General features: G+C 35.7%; 1 protein-coding gene across 1 annotated transcript in view; it reads right to left on the bottom strand.

Moving 5' to 3' along the window:
• Window positions 1–20,610, bottom strand: part of LOC121731423 — a 45,109-nt gene that overhangs the window by 7,260 nt on the left and 17,239 nt on the right. The gene's annotated exons all lie outside the window — the stretch shown is intronic.

The raw sequence follows: 20,610 nt of genomic DNA, 5'->3' as shown, positions 1-20,610 counted from the left end.
CCTATTTCCCTCCCATCCATTCCCTACCATCTCCTATTACCCTATTCCCTCTTAAAAGGCCGGCAAGGCACCTGCAGCTCTTCTGATGCTGCGAGTGTCCATGGGCGACGGAAGTTGCTTTCCATCAGGTGACCCGTTTGCTCGTTTGCCCCCTTATTTCATAAAAAAAATATATTCACCCAACGAAGTTGTAGGCAACCTAGTTTTAAAATTGTGTGTTTTTACGGTTATCCACGTAATGCGGAAAAAGCTAATTTTAGGTGTAAGTCACACCTTGAGATTTATAAACAGATGGTGTAATTTTAACCACTCCACTTACCTTGTTATAAATGTATATTTAGGTGGCGTAACAGGGGAAAGGCGCTATGTGAACACTGTCATATCATAGTGACATATACTGCGCCTAACACCTAATTTATATGTTAATAGTATAGGGGATATATTATTATAATGAATGTGAATATTATGTAGAATCTGTGGATAGGATGCAATTAATTATAATGACTATTAAAATTTATGTTTTATAAATTATTTGATTGTTAGAAAAATATCACCATTAACTTTATAATAACAATTAAAAATTAGCCTAATTATTTAAATTATAACTAAGCTGTAATAAATTAAGGTACAAGATTATTTAAATATTGTGGACGTTTGTAGACTGTTCTGGTCTATTCTTACAAATATTGGTGTCTACTTGATTTAAATAATTCCATTTGGACCAAAGTCGATGAGACTTATGCTAATACTACCTAGCTGATGCTACAAGCATATTTTTTATTTTTATACAAAAAATACTTTAAGTAATATGAATAGGAAGATAGGATACTTGAATATATTTTTGCTCATACCCATTTTAATCTTGCAACCTATCCATTTATTAGTACAATGTAGCGACATAAATAAACAATATTTCAAAATATTAACCTTTGATAGGGAGATAAAAGTAATTTAAATTAAATTCACAATTTAGTTGCGTATCTCAAAGTTTGATCTAATTAGTGATAATGTTCACCATTACGTATTTAACATTGAAAGATATCTTATCTAGAGGTTCACGCAGCTAAGTACAAGCGCAGAGCGCTAACCGATTAAGAAATACTTAAATGTTTCTTGTTACTAAAGTGATTGATGGTGGGAATTCTGAAATGTATACTGAAATTATTTCGGTATTGAGAACTGAAAATAACATTTATAATAATCTTTTGTATCTATAATATAATACAACTGATAATATTATATTATGTTATTTTCAGTTCTTTTCATAAGAATGTGGTTTTAATAATAATATAATAATAATATTCTTTATTTGCATAAATATGGTACAATAAGTTGTTACTATTCTAACAGTGTTTCACATATTTTGTCAATTTTCACGACGTGCAAATGTTGATTTAGGATACCTACATTCTTAAATATAATTTGTTATAATAATAATAATTAATAAATGCATGCCTAATAATTTCCATCCTACAATAATATGTCAAAATTATAAAATTAAAGAACAAACGACATGACAAAGGAGAAGAAGAAGAAAAAAGAAAATTAATGTCAGCGGATGTGGATGCGTAGTTCGTAAATAGTGTTCATAAAATCATAATAAACAACATTTGAACATAATATTTTTGGACATGAAAACGATTTAGGTAATTAATATAAAATCATTGAGCTATTCCATCCCATACAATGATTCGTTTATAGCTTGACTTAGAGGTGCGCGTGATAGGTAAGGTACTTACTACATATTTTTAATAAATAAATTTATATTTATGGTCCTTGGTGTTTCTCATCATTTACTATAATATTTTTAGCACCCAGACCATAGGAGAGCCATGTCATGCTCATCAAAAAACCTTTTGAGTGACTTTGCATGTGGTGCAGACAATACAGGTAACCCTTAGAATTATCTGTAATCAGTTGTTTGAAGTATCTACCTAGATTGATTTTAATGTTAAACTTTAGTTTTTATTTTTTATTTTTATTTTCAGCACACCAGATGTCATAAATGGTCTAACATTGGAAGCACCCTCAGTCAGTTAATCATTGTTTGCGAATTCAATCAATTATCATAAAGCATAATACTAAATACCAATACATTATAAATTGAATGATGTCAAAAGTACATATTAGGTCAGATGTCTAATAATAATTCTTATAAAACAAATAAATTAATATCTAATGTCCAAATAGTACATAGTCATGTCTTACCTATTCTCTTACCTATCTTATACGAAATAAGTCATAAATCATAATACTACATATCAATAAATTATAAATTAAATCATGTCAAAATTACATACTATGTCAGATATCTAATAATAATTCACATAAAACAAATACAATAATATCCAATGTCTAAATAGTGATCATGTCAAAGCAATATAAAACTTATCCCTGAATAATTGTAAGTGTCATAATATCAATTATTATTATAAAAATTCGTTTAAACAGTAGAAACACCTATCAATTAGCCAATTATAGAGTTTTCTCTTAAAAGTTAGAAGGGGAAGTTCCTTAATGTCTTTGGGCAACTTGTTGAAAATTTTAATTGACATATTGTAACACCCCCTGCCAGCAAAACTTGTTTTTGTCATCTGTAAGACTAATTGATTAGGATATCTTGTATTTCTTTCAAGAGCTTGATTTTTTTAATGTAAAGTTTGGACATAAATCTTTTGACAAATATGCTCATCTCATAAATGTACAGGCTTGGTAACGTGAGAATTTTATGTTTTTTAAACAAGGGACGACACGATTCCATCAGATGTGCTCCGCAAATAGCTCGGATACATTTTTTTTGTCCAATAAATAAATGTGCTATGTCCACGGAGTTTCCCCATATGATTAGTCCATATCGAAGAGTAGACATTATATATGCATGGTAGGCCATTAGCGCTGTTTCAGCCGTGGCTGTTTTATGTAGTTGTCTGAGGACATAGACATATTGATTTACTTTTCTGCAAGTTTTTTCAATGTGCGGTTGCCATGATAAATTATTATCTATTGTTACACCTAGAAAGTTAACAGTCTTGGCTTCTTTTAATAAATAATTTTCGTATTCTACACATAGTTCCCTACCTTTACCTTTTTTATTATAAAACTGCAAGTATGTTGTTTTTTTTAGATTTACATTTAGATCATTAGAGTTTAACCATTCTATTATGTCATTTAGTACTTTATTTATTTCGTCATTATATGTCAATATGTCCAAACAATTAATTACAATAGAAATGTCATCAGCAAATAGTCTACATAAATAAGAAGTAATTCTGGGCAGGTCATTAATATAAATAATGAACAGTAGGGGTCCTAGGATGCTCCCCTGAGGAACACCTTTTGTACTGCATCTCCTTTCGGAGTTAACATTGACTCATCATTCATGTTTATTGTTAACTGTGTTTATTTTGACATACTGTGTACGATTTGAAAGGTAGCTTCTCAGCCAATCCTTTGCTAGGCCTCGTATGCCGTAGAAGTCACATTTACTAAGTAGTTTTTCATGATTTACGTGATCAAAATCTTTGCTCATATCAAAAAATAATGCCGTATCAGGGTTTTTTTTATCTACGTGATCAATGATTTCTCTTACTAGTGAAAAGCAGGCTTGACTGGTAGATTTGCATTTCTGAAAACCATACTGTTCTTCCGTAATAATATTATATTTGTTTAGAAATGAGATAAGGCGTTTGTACATAACTTTTTCAAATATTTTTGATATAATGGAGACAAGAGTTATCGGTCTATAATTATTTATATTCTTTTTATCTCCACTCTTGAATATAGGAATAACTACAGAGGTTTTCAGGCTTTTTGGAAATTTACCCTGTTCGAGAGAAATATTTATAAGGTGCGTTAATATGGGAGCTAATTCAGTCGCACAGTTTTTTAATATCTTTGTAGAAATTTCATCATAACCTGTGGAGTTAGAGTTTTTTTTTAAGATTTTATTATAGATGTTACTTCTTTCTCATCGGTAGGTGCTAGGAAAATACTGTTATCATTTTGTTTTGGGTTGCTTGGAATTTTAAACTTATTTGTAGTACTTTGTAATTGATTTGTCGTTGAAGAGTTTATGAAATTTTTATGAAATATGTCAGCAATCTGAGTTGGATTAGTTATGTTATTATTATTAAAATTAATTTCATTAATTATTTTACTTTCGCCTACATGTTTATTACCCTTAATTATATCCCATGATGCTTTACATTTGTTATATGAGTTTAGGAGGAATCTTTTGTTACTTGTTCTCTTGGCCGTGTTGACATTTCTTTAAAATCTTTACTTAATTTTTGAAATTTGTTTTTATCTTCGGTATTTTTATTTTTATAATATTGGAATTGTAATTTTCGCTTCGTTACACATGACACTTTTAATCCTTTTGTTAACCATTTTATTTTAGATTCAGATTTTTTTATTTTAAATCTAACTGTGGGAAAGCATAGGTTGTAGATCAATACCACTATTTCATGAAATGAATTAAAAGCATCATCCAGATCCGAAATCTCATACACTGAAGACCAAGATAGATTCTTCATATAGTCTTTAAATTTTTAATAATCTGTTTTTTGAGAGTATTAATTTCATCAGATAATGTGATAATTTTTGAGTGAGCACTATCTAGTCCTAGTTTTAGACGTGTAATCTCATCCTGCATCTCATTCACCAGATCATTATTGGCTATTGTGGAAATATCCGGTAAACTTTTTGCACTTAAGTCAGAATTTAGGGAGTCTGAGGACTCATTAAGGCAGAATGATGCACACAGCCTATTCTGTTCTATGGACCTGAATGTAATACTGTCTCCATTATGTTCTATTTTGTATTACTATTTCGTTTAACAAAGAGTTTTCTGATGTCAGTACAGTTAAGTGAGAAATCCAGTCCAATATATTATACAGGTCGAGTAATTATTATTAAAAATGTCAACTATCTTGTTTCTGTAAATTATGTCCGTATTAATAAAGTCATAACATCATGTTTTAGCTTCAGAAAAAAAAACAAAAACAAAATGTTGGTGTCGAATCCTTAATCTGTGGTCGACCGTCAAATTCTTATCGCATCTGACCTCAAGTATGTAACTGGAATTTGGTACCTTTTTGGTTACAAAAATGACCTCACATATGTGTTTCAGCAGTATCCAATTGGTGTCTTCAGTTCTTCGGAGGTTAGTTTAAGTATTCACAGTGGTTTTATAATTTACGGTGACGATTTGCAAGTATATTCTCATAAAAAGTGAGGAGCGATCAAAACACAGTGTTTACATTAGGGTACACACACACCGACATCCATTAAGAATTGCTACGTTTGATAATGGGTGTTTATTGATTTGAATACATCATTTACTAATATATTTAAAAAAAAAACGGTTTACGCAGCGTATAGGTGTTAAAGATATATAATCTTCTGTTCATGTCTCTCAAGCGACTTTTCTAAAGATTTACTAAAGGACAATAACATTTTTAGTAAGGGGCAGGTTCAGTTTTATACACTAAAGCTGCGCGTCCACCGGGTCGGAATCGGAGCGTACGGTGCGGCGTCATTCATAATTTGTCAGGCACAGAAATGACATTCCAGAGCCTGAAACATTTTCTTTATCGCTTCTTTGTAGAATCGCCGATCAAAATGTATGGAATTGATTTAGACGAGCCGAATTTCGACGTCATATTAACGAACTCTTATGTTAATTCCATATAAATTCCGATCGACGATCGAAAGAAGCGATAAAGAAATGATCTTGGCTAAACTCACTAAAGGGTCAGTGTACGCAGTACCATAGAAATCAATACAAAGCAAAAAATCCGTCAGCTGCGTACGCTCCGATTCCGATCCGGTAGAAGCGTATCTGCCAGAAGGCTTAATGTGTAAAAGTGAATGTAACCCACCTATGGTTTACATTAAGTTTAATTAACATTATTCCAATAATATATTTTTATTAATAATTAACCTTATACCAATTGCAAACTTAATTATCAACAAACAAAATAATATATAAAATACAACATTTTGTACAACTTTAGCATTCAGACTAGTTATTTAAACAACTAACAAAGTTTCTTGACAGATGGCACAAGGATATAAGTTAAAGGAGAAACAGAGTTTTGTTGCAGTTTCGACTGAAGACACTTTAGGATGTCGCTGTAGGAAATGAATCCGTTATTGATAGGACTATCATTTGTACTTGAATCTGTTGTTGTAGTTTCGACGGTTTTGTCTGTAGTGGGTTCTGTAGTATCGGAGTCGAGTTCAGTGATTTTTGCACTCCTGCCGTCATCGCACGGTGAAGGTTTCCCATTGTCGGCATTGTCTGAGCTACTGTCTATACTGTCGACTATGTTTTTGACGACAGCGTTGAATCTGAAATGTTAAAGTATCAATAAAATATTAATTAGCTAGAAGCCGAACTTTGTGAGGGCTCACGTCATTTTTCTGCGTGGTAATAATCTGGTGGCAGTATTTTTATATTTTAATAGTAACCAAACCTTGACTAACCGATGATAACACATCTAGATAGATAGATAGATAGATAGATAGATAGATAGATAAACACTTTATTGCTCACATATAAATGGGTATACAAACAGACTTAAGGTACTTAAAGACATATATACATAAATAAAAAATATTATGTTAAAGCACACAAGTTTTTAATTTTTAAAGGTCACTTTGAATTACACTTCGCTGAATAACTAGTAAAAACAGACATTACGAATGTTGTTTCAGTCTTTGTCTTTTAATAACCTAGGAAGTAATAGTATACTTTTAAATCATGAGAGTTACGCAAAGTATGGGGCGAAAACTAATAAGTAATGACTGGAATTCAACCTTCAACGCCTAATACAGTTGCATTTTTGTACGTATTATGTTACGTAGCCATTTTTTTTAAATGTCTTACGTCAATAGTCAATATAGCTACATACCAATAATAACTGATAGAAAGATTCAAAAACTTTGCCTAGGCCATTTCAGCAAACGTTGGTATTTACCACAACAATAAAAAAGTCAGCACAACAATAATTGCAGAAGTGGTTGAACTTTTTGCTGTCGTTGTTTATGTGCGATCATATTCAATGGCGCTGTGAAATTATTATCTCAAATGCCTGCTCGGGCAGTCATTTTATGCATGGTTGATGGTACTATCAGAGAAGTTGATTCCTAGGCAGATGGGGGACCTACGTAGTTTGGTCTCGCTACGTCAAACCCACCCGACAGATCACAATTAACATTGAATTGACATGATCCGACCACGTCATGACGTTGGTCTGTCAACTAGGCCTCTGCCTAGGAATCAATTTCCTCGATGGTACATAATAGTAAGGTGTAGGCTGATATGTCTTTGAAATAAGAGAGTTGATCGATGAGGTTCATAGATATAAATACTTTAAAAGATTGTTACCCTTTCAAGTCATTGGCGGTGTAGCTAACTTCCCTCCTGATTCCGTCTGGTTGGACAAAGGAGTACTGTCCCTGGACTGTAGAACCATCGCCTACTTCACTCTGTGACTTTTTGTCTCCTGTGTTCTGGTCGAAAATTGTATAGGCGTATTGGTAGCCGGAGCCTTTTGGATCCTAAAAGGTTTTCATTATCTATGTTTATAAAAATGGATTTTCAATTGTGTTAGTAACGCTTTATGATAACTCGGTAACGGCTGGACCGATTTGGCTAATTTTAGTCTTAAAATGACACGATCATTTTAAGACTAAAATTAGCCAAATCGGTCCTAAATGATCGTGGAAGTCCAGGGAAGGTTTATAAGTGACACAAAGTTCACCGGGACATCTAGTTTATTATAAAACTAGACGATTCGCGCAGCTCAACCCTTGTAAATAAGAAATTTCGTGGGAACCGTAAAATTTGTCACAAAAAGTAACCTACGTCCTTTCCCGTCGTTACTTTCTTACTCTATACTGTAGTCTTTGTGCTAAATTACATAAAAAACGAGTAGTTCGTTAGATTAGCGTGTATAAACAAACTTTTCAGTTTGATCCATACTGACTTACTAATATTATAAATGCGAAAGTGTGTCTTTCTATCTGTCTGTTACCTCTTCACGCCCAACGCTGAACCGATTTTACTCAAAGGTATAGAGATACTTTGAGTCCCGGGAAAGGACATAAGGATACTTTTCATTACAGATAATACAGTTCCCGTGCGATAGTTGAATTTTGGAATTTTGGAGCAACAGAGTTGCGAGCATCAGATTTATAAAGATACAGACTGGGACATCCAATGACGATAAAGCACAAAGTTATTAGCTTCATGCTTCTATTCAAGTTGTTCGTTACTTGTCATAAAATTAAATATATAAATTAAGTAATTATTATTCACATGAGAAATACCCACATCCTTCTTAACCACTACAGGAACGTTGGTTACCAAACGCGCAGCCGGCGCCACGGGGACCGGCGGGATTACGCAAGGCGACACACACGGTGATACTATCTGTGGCAGCTGTGGTAGTTGTGACAGCTGTGACAGCTGGAGCTGGGACAGGTCCAGGCTGGTCAGAGGAGCTCCGTAGTTCAGGTAGTCCAGGGGTATGACGTCACCGCCGTTCTGGACTAGCACGCTCGAGAATGATGCTGCGAATATCAGCCGGCAGTAGACGATGATTGCGGCGACGTACTAAAAAAGAAATAATTTTATCATCTGTGTGTTTATAATATCTATAAAATATATCTCAATATTTTGTGACTATAACTTTATTTCTGTGTATGAAAGGAAAATATTGGTAACCAAAAGATGAAGTTATAGGTCTTACCGCCGTACTCAGAGACATTTAATTACGATTAAACTTGAATTTAATGAAGAGTTTGACGGATAATATAAGGGACTTATGTCAAAATTTTGAATTAATTACAATTTACTAAATAATGTTCCACTCTGAGTGCGGCAGTTAGAGCTTAGACTCTTAATATGCTAAGTACTCATATACGGTTTTGCTCGTTCGAACAATAACGTTTAGTATTGTAATAAAACTCAAGTGAAATTATCACTTACTTTGAGAGCCATCTTTCTGACCGATCCTTGGAAGATAACTGCCAAAATTCAGCAGAACTGTCCTCTTATATGATGAACCGTCTGCTTGTAAATGTGTCAATTGGCAACACCGAAACAAACCATCAATGTCGCTAAACTGGAGTTAACAATCGGTATGCTAATGAGAATCATAGAATTAGTTCTTTTTAGCGAATCCTGTATTCAGTGCACGAGAGACACAAAAACTACCAAATGCGGTGTGACAATTGACTTAGTTTCGAGGTCCGGTCGATTATAGCTATTACCAGAAATAATATACGAGGGCTGCTATTTATGTATCCGGAATTAAAAAAAGAAACAAACATATATCATTTAATATGGTTTTATTGCTTTTCAAAATATTCGCCGCGATGATCGACACACTTTTGCATACGCTGGAACCAATTTTCATAGCACTTTTTCCATTCTGATTGAGGTATCTCCAAAACGTGCATTTTGAACGCATCAACAGCCTCTTCGCGGCTCGAAAAACGTTGACCACGTAATTTGTTCTTCGCGTATGGAAATAAAAAGAAATCGTTAGGTGCCAAATCAGGGCTGTACGGCGGATGACCAGTCAATTCGATCTTTTGACCCTCCAAAAACTGAGTTGTTTCAGCTGAGGTGTGACAGCTAGCATTGTCGTGATGTAATATGATTCTGCGTTGTCGGTTGTCCTTTCTTATTTCTTCAAAGACTTCTGGTAAACAAATGGTCGTATACCATTCAGAATTAACCGTTTTACGATTCTCTAATGGCACTGTAGCCACATGTCCATTAATTCCAAAAAAACAGGCGACCATTTGCTTCAAAGTACTTTTTGCACGAGTAACTTTTGTTGGTTTCGGCTCATCTTGGAACACCCACACCGTTGACTGTTGTTTAGTTTCGGGGTCATATGCATAGATCCAAGATTCATCACCTGTGTAGATATTATAAACGGCTTTTGATGTACCACGGTTGTATTTTTTTATCATTTTTTTGCACCAATCGACACGAGCCCGTTTTTGATCGATTGTCAAGTTGTGCGGAATCCAACGCGAACATATTTTTTTTACAGCCAAATGTTCGTGTAATATCTTATGTATGCTCGTCATACTTATGCCTAAGGACGCCTCTATCTCGCGATATGTAACATGACGATCCCGCATTATTAGTTCCCGCACAGCATCTATATTTTGTGGGACAACAGCTGTTTTTGGGCGACCTTCTTTATTTTCATCCGTGAGCATAGACCGCCCACGATTAAACTCACTGTACTAGTGATAAACAGTGGTTTTTGATGGTGCTTCATCTCCAAAAGTTGCGGTGAGTTGAATAAAGCACTGTTGTTGATTTAGCCCACGCCGAAAATCGTAGTAAATCATTGCACGAAAATGTTCACGCGTTAAATTCATGGCAAATGAAGACACGCAATTTTCAAAATGACGCCACAATGGAAAAATAATTGACAGTCACATAAAACAAAATGTATTCTTCAACCAAAGAGTTCTATTTTCAAATGTTGTAATTACTTTTTAAATATTGTTCTTGTAAGTGGCCAGTTCCGGATACATAAATAGCAACCCTCATAACACATTCTACCTATGTATTTATAATTTATCTATCTAGTTTAGTACTAGAAATTATAATCTTTGCATTATTTATACGTAATTTATACGTGGGAGAGCCATGCTTCGGCACGAATGGGCCGGCTCGACCGGAGAAATACCACGTTCTCACAGAAAACCGGCGTGAAACAGCGCTTGCGCTGTGTTTCGCCGAGTGAGTGAGTTTACCGGAGGCCCAATCCCCTACCCTGTTTCCTTCCCTACCCGCCCCTATTCCCTTCCCTTCCCATCCCTACACTCCCCTATTCCCTCTTAAAAAGCCGGCAACGCACCTGCAGCTCTTCTGATGCTGCGAGTGTCTATGGGCGACGGAAGTTGCTTTCCATCAGGTGACCCGTTTGCTCGTTTGCCCCCTTATTTCATTAAAAAAAAAGTAAAAAAAAAATTACTAATTAATTAACTAATTGCGATGTCGGTATCCCGCCTGAAGTTCTGCCAATCAGGCGATAATTTTCTTTCATTCATATTTTTGTTTTCTTTCTGTTTTGATGATGAATACGATTTTATTGTAATTTAATATCTTAATAGTAATCTAATTTACCAACCATACTTATCATGTATTTATGAAAGTAACTAATATATAAACAAAAATTTAAATATATTGTACAGAAACACAGGAACTGTATAAATATCTATGTACGCTTCACACCACGTCAGTCTGGCCCTGCTAAGTACCTAAATGACTTGTGTTACGGGACAAGGGGAATACATTTAATACTTTTATACTATGATCATACATTTGAAATTTTGATTGCATTATCATACATATTATTTATCGGGATTCGGGATTGACCGATATCAGAATTCGAACCCACTACCCCCGGATCGGGCCGCCACACACTCAAACAAACTCACACAGAGGTTGTCAAACAAACTCTCGCCTATGTTCGGCTGACCTGTTAGCGAATAGGCATTTTTAGCAAAGAAAAGAAATCATCATAACAGTAAAGGCACAATTCCGTGCATCGCGACATTCGTAAGCCGCACGCGACAATAGTCATTGTATGAAAATGTATGGCACCGTTTTCGCGCCAGACGCGCGCGGCCTACGACTGTCGACGGCCGCGCGCGGCTAACAAGACATGTACTATGAACTTCAAGACACGGCCGCGCACGGCTTACGACAGTCGTTGGCCGCGCGCGTCTATCGCGGGCCTCGGAAACGGTGCCATACATTTTCATACAATGACTATTGTCGCGAGCGGCCGACGACAGTCGTAGGCCGCGCGCGGCTTACGACTTTAAGGAATTGTACCTTTAACAAAGTCAATATTCGTGACAGTTGAAGGGCTTCAGCAATTAGTTCTGGTATCTCAGACATGTCGAATTGCGGTCGTTATACTATCGAGGAAGATTTACGCATGCTTTGGGTATGTTCATTCTGCCTTATGACATCCATATCCATACTAATATTATAAATGCGAAAGTGTGTAGCTGTCTGTCTGTCTGTCTGTTACCTTTTCAACCGCTTTTTCTGAAATTTGGTATGGAGATACTTTGAGTCCCGGGACATAGGTATTTTTTATCCCGGAACAAGTTACGGTTCCCGGATAAATATTTCCCGGAATAATATAATTTTTGTGCAACAGTGTTGTGGGCATCATCTGGTTACCGTTCAAGCCCTACAAAACAAAGTGTGCATGCTAGAAGCAATATTATACTGATAGAGTAAAGTAAAAATAAAACATTTGATAATTTAATTTAACGTATAAATCTTGTATCGCGGTGTTTGTGTGCTTTTCAGGTAAGTATGATAACTACTAACATATACGTGGGAGAGCCATGCTTCGGCACAAATGGGCCGGCTCGACCGGAGAAATACCACGTTCTCACAGAAAACCGGCGTGAAACAGCGCTTGCGCTGTGTTTCGCCGAGTGAGTGAGTTTACCGGAGGTCCAATCCCCTACCCTATTCCCTTTTCTACCCTCCCCTATTCCCTTCCCTTCCCATTACTACCCTATTCCCTCTTCAAAGGCCGGCAACGCACCTGCAGCTCTTCTGATGCTGCGAGTGTCCATGGGCGACGGAAGTTGCTTTCCATCAGGTTACCCGTTTGCTTGTTTGCCCCCTTATTTCATAAAAAAAAAACTGGAATACTCGCAACGTACTATATTATGGCAAAAAAATTTTACCGCTATGCGTTTCCCGATCAGATAGTTCGACTATAAAATAAGGTCTTTGGTTATGAAGGTGAATGAAAAATCGTGTAGTGAAATTCACATTGCAACTTATTATTGATAAATTATATTTTAGTTACTAAATTCGAATAAAAATTTAAGTGTAGTTTTGAAATAAAATTTAGTTACTATAGGATTAAAATTTAAGTGTAAGGAATTTGCTCTTGTATATTTTAAGGCACTAAATGAATTATACCAACGAATGGACATTTCTCAGGCCTGTAATATCTCAGTTTCTGAGAGGAACCGGGAAAGACTGCATTTTTTTAAGTAAAGATTTGTAAGCACTTAAAGTTTTATAACATAAAAGATATGAATTAGTTCATTAATGGAACTTAATGGATAGTTATGTTTTGGTTATTTGTTTTGTTTACCATTTTCCTACATTTTCATACACGTGTTAATTATACCTATTCGCAATATCAATGAGATGAAATTGCTCCTTAAAATTATTAGGAAAAAGTAAAATAATCACGTATTGCTATATAATTTTGCTATAAATATGCGGTAGGCGCATAAACCTCATCGTGGAAATTATTATTAATTTATATTTATACAGGGTGTAACAAAAATAAGTGATAATACTTTAGGGTGTGTACGTGTTCCTTGTAGAGAGTTCACTGTGAAAGTAGCAGCGCTGAAAGACCAAAAAATTTTTTCACTTTTGTATGAGGAAACTCGTGATGCTCGTGCCCTTGCCCATACAAAAGTGAAAAAAAAAAGTCTTTCAGAGCTGCTACTTTCACAGTGAACTCTCTACAGGGAACACGTACACACGCTAAAGTATTATCACTTATTTTTGTTACACACTGTATAATATTTTTCAAAATGACAATATTTTATTTCCTTACATTTAAATCAAATTTTAAGTATAAAACAAAAAAATAGTCTAGCAAATAAAATTAATGATTATTGTTTTTCTGTTCCCAGTGGTTGCCAGTTTTTGAAATAAAAGTTTACGGTTGTTTGTGAGCATCATAATATTTGATATTCGAATAGAAAGACTTAGATTTATTACATAATTACCCCTTCCTAATTAAAAAATCAACTAAATGCATTTAAGCTGTATCATTTGTTTTAGGCGCATCACAGACGACAGACTATCCGTGACGCACTTTTTAGTCCGTGGAAATAAAACCTGTGTGCAGTAACGCACACGACGCGCAGCGCGGACGTGTGCGTTACTGCATATAATTGCATACGTTCTATTTCCACGGACTAAAAAGTGCGTCACGGATAGTCTGTCGTCTGTGCTTCGCCTTAACAACACACTTTGTCTTTCGAGTGACTGCCACCTCAGCCCAATAAATAACTAGGGTAGGGTAAATAACTATTGCCCAAGGTAGGTTTGGGCAATTCAGGGGCTTTAAAATATTAAATTAGTAAGATATTAATTCAAATAACTGTTGTACTCGAAGTAAAAAAAAATTAAATAGAACTCGTGCGCGTTGAAGTCTTTTGAACGAAAATAAGATATGCCGTATTAAGGCATGTAATTTTTTTAATATGGTTGTACCTAAAGGGCCGCTAATGGAACTCTTTTTCTTGTTTAGATGTCAGTTTGTCTGTCTGTCAGCTTCTCCGTACGTGTTTGTAATAAAGTCTTGTAAGTTAAAAGTTTCAGAGACGATTTAAAGTTAATGTCAAAATAAAGCGGGTTTTACAGAATAGGTAGAAGCGTTTTTAGCCATTTTAAATGGAACCCTTAGCACCTCTTTTTTTCCATTTAGCCATGTTTATTTTAAACTAGAAATCCAACCAGTCTCACAAAACTAATCTTTTGTTTCATTATTGTAATCATTAATTCATCAAGCCCCATACGGTCACCGGTGAACGAGACACAATAGAATATCTATTGTATCTCGTTTTCCCACGATCGAACGCTCACATACGGCACAAATGGGCCGGCTCGACCGGAGAAATATCACGTCCTCACAGAAAACCGGCGTGAAACAGCGCTTCCGCTGTGTTTCGCCGAGTAAGTGAGTTTACCGGAGGCCCAATCCCCTACCCCTTTTCCTTTCCCTACCCTCCCCTATTTCCTTCTGTACCCTCCCCTATTCCCTTCCCTACCCTCCCCTATTATCCCTTAGAAGGCCGGCAACGCACCTGCAGCTCTTCTGATGCTGCGAGTGTCCATGGGCGACGGAAGTTGCTTTCCATCAGGTGACCCGTTTGCTCGTTTGCCCCCTTATTTCATAAAAAAAATTTAAATAATAATATATTGATGGATGTGAGCGCGTTGAAGTCTTTTCTATATAAATTACTTCATACATTAAATGCTCTTTACATTGTTATAGCTTATTAAAATCCAAGTGAAGTAATAATGTTATTACCATATTGTTACATTACTATTCTTAATGGAAGTTATGTAGTTGTGGTGATATAAGCTAAGCTATTGCGGCATGTTTATTTTATTATTGTAATTGCTAGGTAAATTATTGTTTGTTCCATATTATTATAATATAGCATTAGGTCATAATATATTGTAATGATATGTATAATACGTTTCATTATTGGTATATTCAGTAAAGTTCTTAGCAATGTCTACTCGTAAAACTTTGCATGGCCAATTGTTTACAAATCATCATTTGTAATTTACTCGGTTTTGGACCAAAAAAATTAAAATCACCAGGATACTAAATGTGTAGTACAACCCAAGTATTTTTTATTTTCTTTTCAATAAATATTTTGTATTATTTTTTGATCCCAACAGTCTTTACTAATGACATTTCTAGTGTGACTATAATAATTATTATAATAAGTGTCTCATCTTACTATTCATAATAATTCAAATCTTTTAAGCGGAATACCTATTGCCTTTGTGAGTAGTTCAATATCTAGATAAAAATTCTACGGACAAAAATTCTTTAAATATGGTACAACTATCCCTTCCTACTGTTTATATACCTACTTTTCTTCACATTTGTATATTTTGCATGAGGGTTATGGAAAGGCAAAAGGGTTATGAAAAGTCAAATAAGGTTTTCGAAAAGTTTATTTTCGCCGCAGTCTTATAAGGTAGGTCGACTAAAGACTATTTACATAAGTAGTAAGGTACAATAATATCACATGAAGGTGGCCGAGGCCGCTAACTCTAGTGGTGGTAGTCGTGGATCACGGGCGCCGTGTTGTGGACAATCGCGTTGAATCTGAAATGGAATGATTATGATTAGTAAATTTAATATATAAAATTCTCGTGTCACAATGTTACATAGCGTACTCCTCCGAAACGGCTTTACTGATTTTAACCAAATTTTATATGCAAATTCAGTGGGTCTGAGAATCGGCCACTGAGTACTTTTTATATTGATAAGTGCATTTGTTGAATAAATAATAGTAAATTATTACAACTCGAGACTGACGGCGACCATTGTTTGTGCGACGGGATAGCGATGGACGTTGCCATGGTGACAGACTTATTTAGTCACTTCAATAAAATAATACGGGCGAAATACTTTATATAGCAAAGAAACGTTTGCCGGGACAGCTAGTAAATAAATAAAAATAATAAAGTTTAAGTCTCATCTTCGCGTATTCATTGCCATTATGTCAGGGCCGAATTTACATTTTTTATGAGTATAGGCCACGTTCATTTTGCCGCCCCTATGTACGAACTCTGCCGCCATCCTAGGACGCTGCCACCCATAGGCCATGGCCTTTACTGCCTATACATTAATCCAGAGCTGCGTTATGTTTAGATGACTGTAATTGGCGACGATCATAGTCTCTTAACGTTGGCAATGTTAGCTATAGATATCCATGATTACCAATGTGTCTATAGTGACACAATCAACATCCATTATAGGCATTTTAGGTGAAAATGCCCTACATCTTCGTTAAACTATTGGTTCATGACTTAATGGAGTGGCAAGCGCTGTTGTATTTTGGCATTTAAATGATTTTTTAAATAATGGCATCAAAAGTAAGAGAGGAAGAAATCAAAAGTAAGAGAGGAAGAAACGGCGTAATAAAATGCCGGTAAAAGAAAATGTTTAATTACCTACCGAATAATTTATTGATTTTTTAAGATGATTGATGCAGTTTAATGCTTTTTACTAACTTATTATTATAATAAACGCATGTTTTGTTGTAATTAATTTTTACACTTTCTTACGCCTGTCTTTCAACGTATTATAAGTTAATCATGAATCAATATAAAATTAATTAATTGCATTTATAATAAGGTGCTCCCTCACCGGGAGTATTCGTTTGTAATGTAACGAGCATTACAATGCGCAACTTGTAATGATACAGTGTGTATCTTGATACAACTTGTAACATCAACTAGCTATGGAATGCTCCAAGTCGAATGTTACATTACACGTGAAAATTACACGTGAATGCTCATCAATCTGGGAGATAGTATTGTAATGTAATGCTTAAAGTTAAATCTTTAATTTTACATTACGCGTGTAATTTAATGCTCAAAAACGAATCTACAATGTTATGACAAGTGAATGCTCGCGGCGAGGGAGCACCTTTAGAGATCCATAATACTGGAGTATGGGTAAGGAATGCGTAATTTTATCGTTCAGTGGTTTACTGTGCGAAGGTAATTAACATATGTGATTAAGTCCGATTTGCATAATTTCGTTGTTGAGCAATTTACGCAAGTTGATATAGTAGCGACTATTAATTTTCTTTGTAAATATTAAAAACTAGCTGTCTCGGCAAACACTTTTTTGTCATAAAATGATTTTCCCTGTTTTTCTGCTTTTCTCTTGAAGTTTTTTCTGATTTTTTTTCTATAGACCTCACGGAGTCCGAGACCTTTCCAATGAATGCAAAACCGTGGAAATCAGTTCGTGCGTTCTGGAGTTATATCGAAGGAAAACCCGACTTATTTTTATATATTAGATAAGTTGATATTAAATAACGCGACAATAATATTATACTGAATTGTAACAGAAACAATGCACTGGATATAATGGTAATAATTCATATGCTAGATAATAAATAGTAATAGATCATTGTTTTGTGTTCTATAATGTTTACTACATGAAACCATTATATCGAGAATCTAAAGATTTTGTATTCGAATTAGCTGACGAGCGATCTAGAATCAACATGAAGCACAATTTACATATTTAAGGTGAAACCGCACTACGCGACCGCTACGCGACAATACGCTATCATCGCTCCAATCATCGCACCAATGAGCGCTATTTCACATTGTACCATCTAATATTGTCATTACCATTTTATGCGAATAAACGTTCTTATCCTTATTATTCTTAAGCATCGCTCCGCTGCAGTGTAGTTACGTCTCGTGTGGTCTCAAAATTATTGTTCCAGCTGCAAGGCCGCTGTTTTTTTTACTTTTTACGCGCGGCAACCGAATCAAGAAATTCCGTAACGAAAACCACCTATACATTCGCCTAACGTCGTTTTAGTCCGGCAGACTTCGGCTCTGTGTGGCTCGGGATGTGGTGTGACGTTGCCAGACTTCGGCACGGTGTTTGCTTGCGTGCGACTAGACGTATGCGAATTATAATTGCATAAGTTGATAAAAAATGCTAAGCTTTACCGCGGAAGTCCCCGATTGCCACACGTATTTTCTTGTTTGACTTTTTCATTCACGTTTAGTTTACGTGGGAGAGCCATGCTTCGGCACGAATGGGCCGGCTCGACCGGAGAAATACCACGGGCTCACAGAAAACCGACGTGAAACAGCGCTTGCGCTGTGCCGAGTGAGTTGCCGAGTGAGTGAGTTTACCGGAAGCCCAATCCCCTACCCTTTTCCCTTCCCTACCTTCCCCTATTACCCTATTCCCTCTTAAAAGGCCGGCAACGCACTTGCAGCTCTTCTGATGCTGCGAGTGTCCATGGGCGACGGAAGTTGCTCTCCATCAGGTGACCCGTTTGCTCGTTTGTCCCCTTATTTCACCAAAAAAAAAATCACCTATTTATTTACTGTGACTGAACTATGCATTGTTTCTCGAAGCTTACCCATTGTGATCGTCAGCGGTGTAGGTGACCTTGCGGAAAGAGCCATCGGGCTGCAGGAGCGAGTACTCTCCCTTCACTACGTCACCGTCGCGGGCTTCATGCTGGGTCTTGTGGTCTCCGGTGTGGGGGTCTGACACGGAGTACGAGTAGTCGTATTTGGGGTGGGCCTGTGAACAATATTAGGTTAAATGTATGCTTCTTAAAAAAATCTTTTTAATGGACCAGGAAGGGATTAAGCGAATGGCATGATGCAAAACGATTGCCGCCCTCCATAGATTCTCGAAAATCTGAGTAGTTACAATTTTAAGTCTTTTGCTGCTGTGGAGCCTGGATTTTTTACTCCCAAATTATATGTTTCTTAATATATGTTTCCTAACCAAATGAAAACTACTTGTTTCTGGTGTTCGTAAGGATATCTAAGAATAGTCTGGTGTAATGCTGCTTAAGATAAATACAGTTTATGTTTGTATCATTCATCATGTTAGAGCCGTAAGCTAATAGCCGTAAAAGCTAATGTGACTAAGTACACACGCCATAGTTATATCATGGAAACAATGACGAAACATGACAAAATAGCAAAATACAGTTAATCATGTAATGTTTGCGCAATCGAATTCGGGTCGGCAATCCACATCTGTGAAGCGAAGCGTGAGAACACACAGTCATGTATCATGACAGTCATTATGTCCTACAGTTTCAAAACGTCCTGGGAAATTGCTAGCCCTTCAGTCACGACAAGGATCGTTATGTAATACCTTGTTTGATATGACGAAACCGCGAAATTATAGATTAACGAGCTTTTGCCCGCGGCTTCGCTCGCGTTAAGAAGTATTATTATATACAAACTTTCATCCCCTATTTGAACCCCTTGGGGTTGGAATTTATCAAAATCCTTTCTTAGCGGATGCCTACGTTATAACATCTACCCGCATGCCAAATTTCAGCCCGATCCGTCCAGTGCTTTCTATTATAGATATATAGAATATAGATATATATGATCATTAATGTAATATTGTAATAAAATGTCAACTACACAGTTTTACTTTAAATGCGTTGAGGGAAAAAATATGGTAAACTTTTAAGCTATTAATATAGTTTTTGTAGCAATCAAATAATATATTACGATATTACTTGAAATACCTTTATTTTCTATATGCAAATAATTAACAAAGTAACTCTTTCTGCAAAGTCTATTATGCCTAGCTACAACTTTAATATTTTTAAGTTGATAAATCAGATTAAGTAAATTAAACATAAAGTGAAACTTACACTAGCGACGACTAAATTATCGAAATGGCACGTAAATGCAAATTTTTGTTTTACATAATACAGTTACTTAATGTAGATTTTCTGACAAGTAACGCTGTTTAAGTATAAGCTTTAAAAATATATTTATTAAATAATAATAATAGATCCCCACTTAATATTATAAATGTGAAAGTATGACTGTCTGTCTGTCTATCTGTTACCTCTTCATGCCCAAACCGCTGAATCAATTTTCTAAAATTTGGCATGAAGATACCTGAGGTTTTGATTGAGTCCCGGGAAAGGACATAGGATACTTTTTATCCCGGAAAAAGGTAAGGACGGTTAACGGCAACGGAGTTGCGGGCGTCATTTAATTAAATATAATAATTTGACCTACAGCAGGCCGTAGCTAGGGGGGGCATTGTGGGGCAATGCCCTACCTAAAAAATACCAAAACCGAAGAAAATCAATCAATTATGATTTTTTTTACTTCCGCCCTACCTGTAACCAATGCTGCCCTACCTCAAATCTGACTCTAGCTACAGCCCTGACCTACAGTAGGTCCTGCTCTAATTTAATAAGTAGGTATTTAATTTTAGCAATGAA

The sequence above is a fragment of the Aricia agestis genome, chromosome 10 (genome assembly GCF_905147365.1).
Source record: "Aricia agestis chromosome 10, ilAriAges1.1, whole genome shotgun sequence".
Lineage (NCBI taxonomy): Eukaryota > Metazoa > Arthropoda > Insecta > Lepidoptera > Lycaenidae > Aricia > Aricia agestis.
The sequence above is the reverse complement of the archived record's forward strand: the minus strand, read 5'-3'. Positions and strand labels throughout refer to the sequence as shown.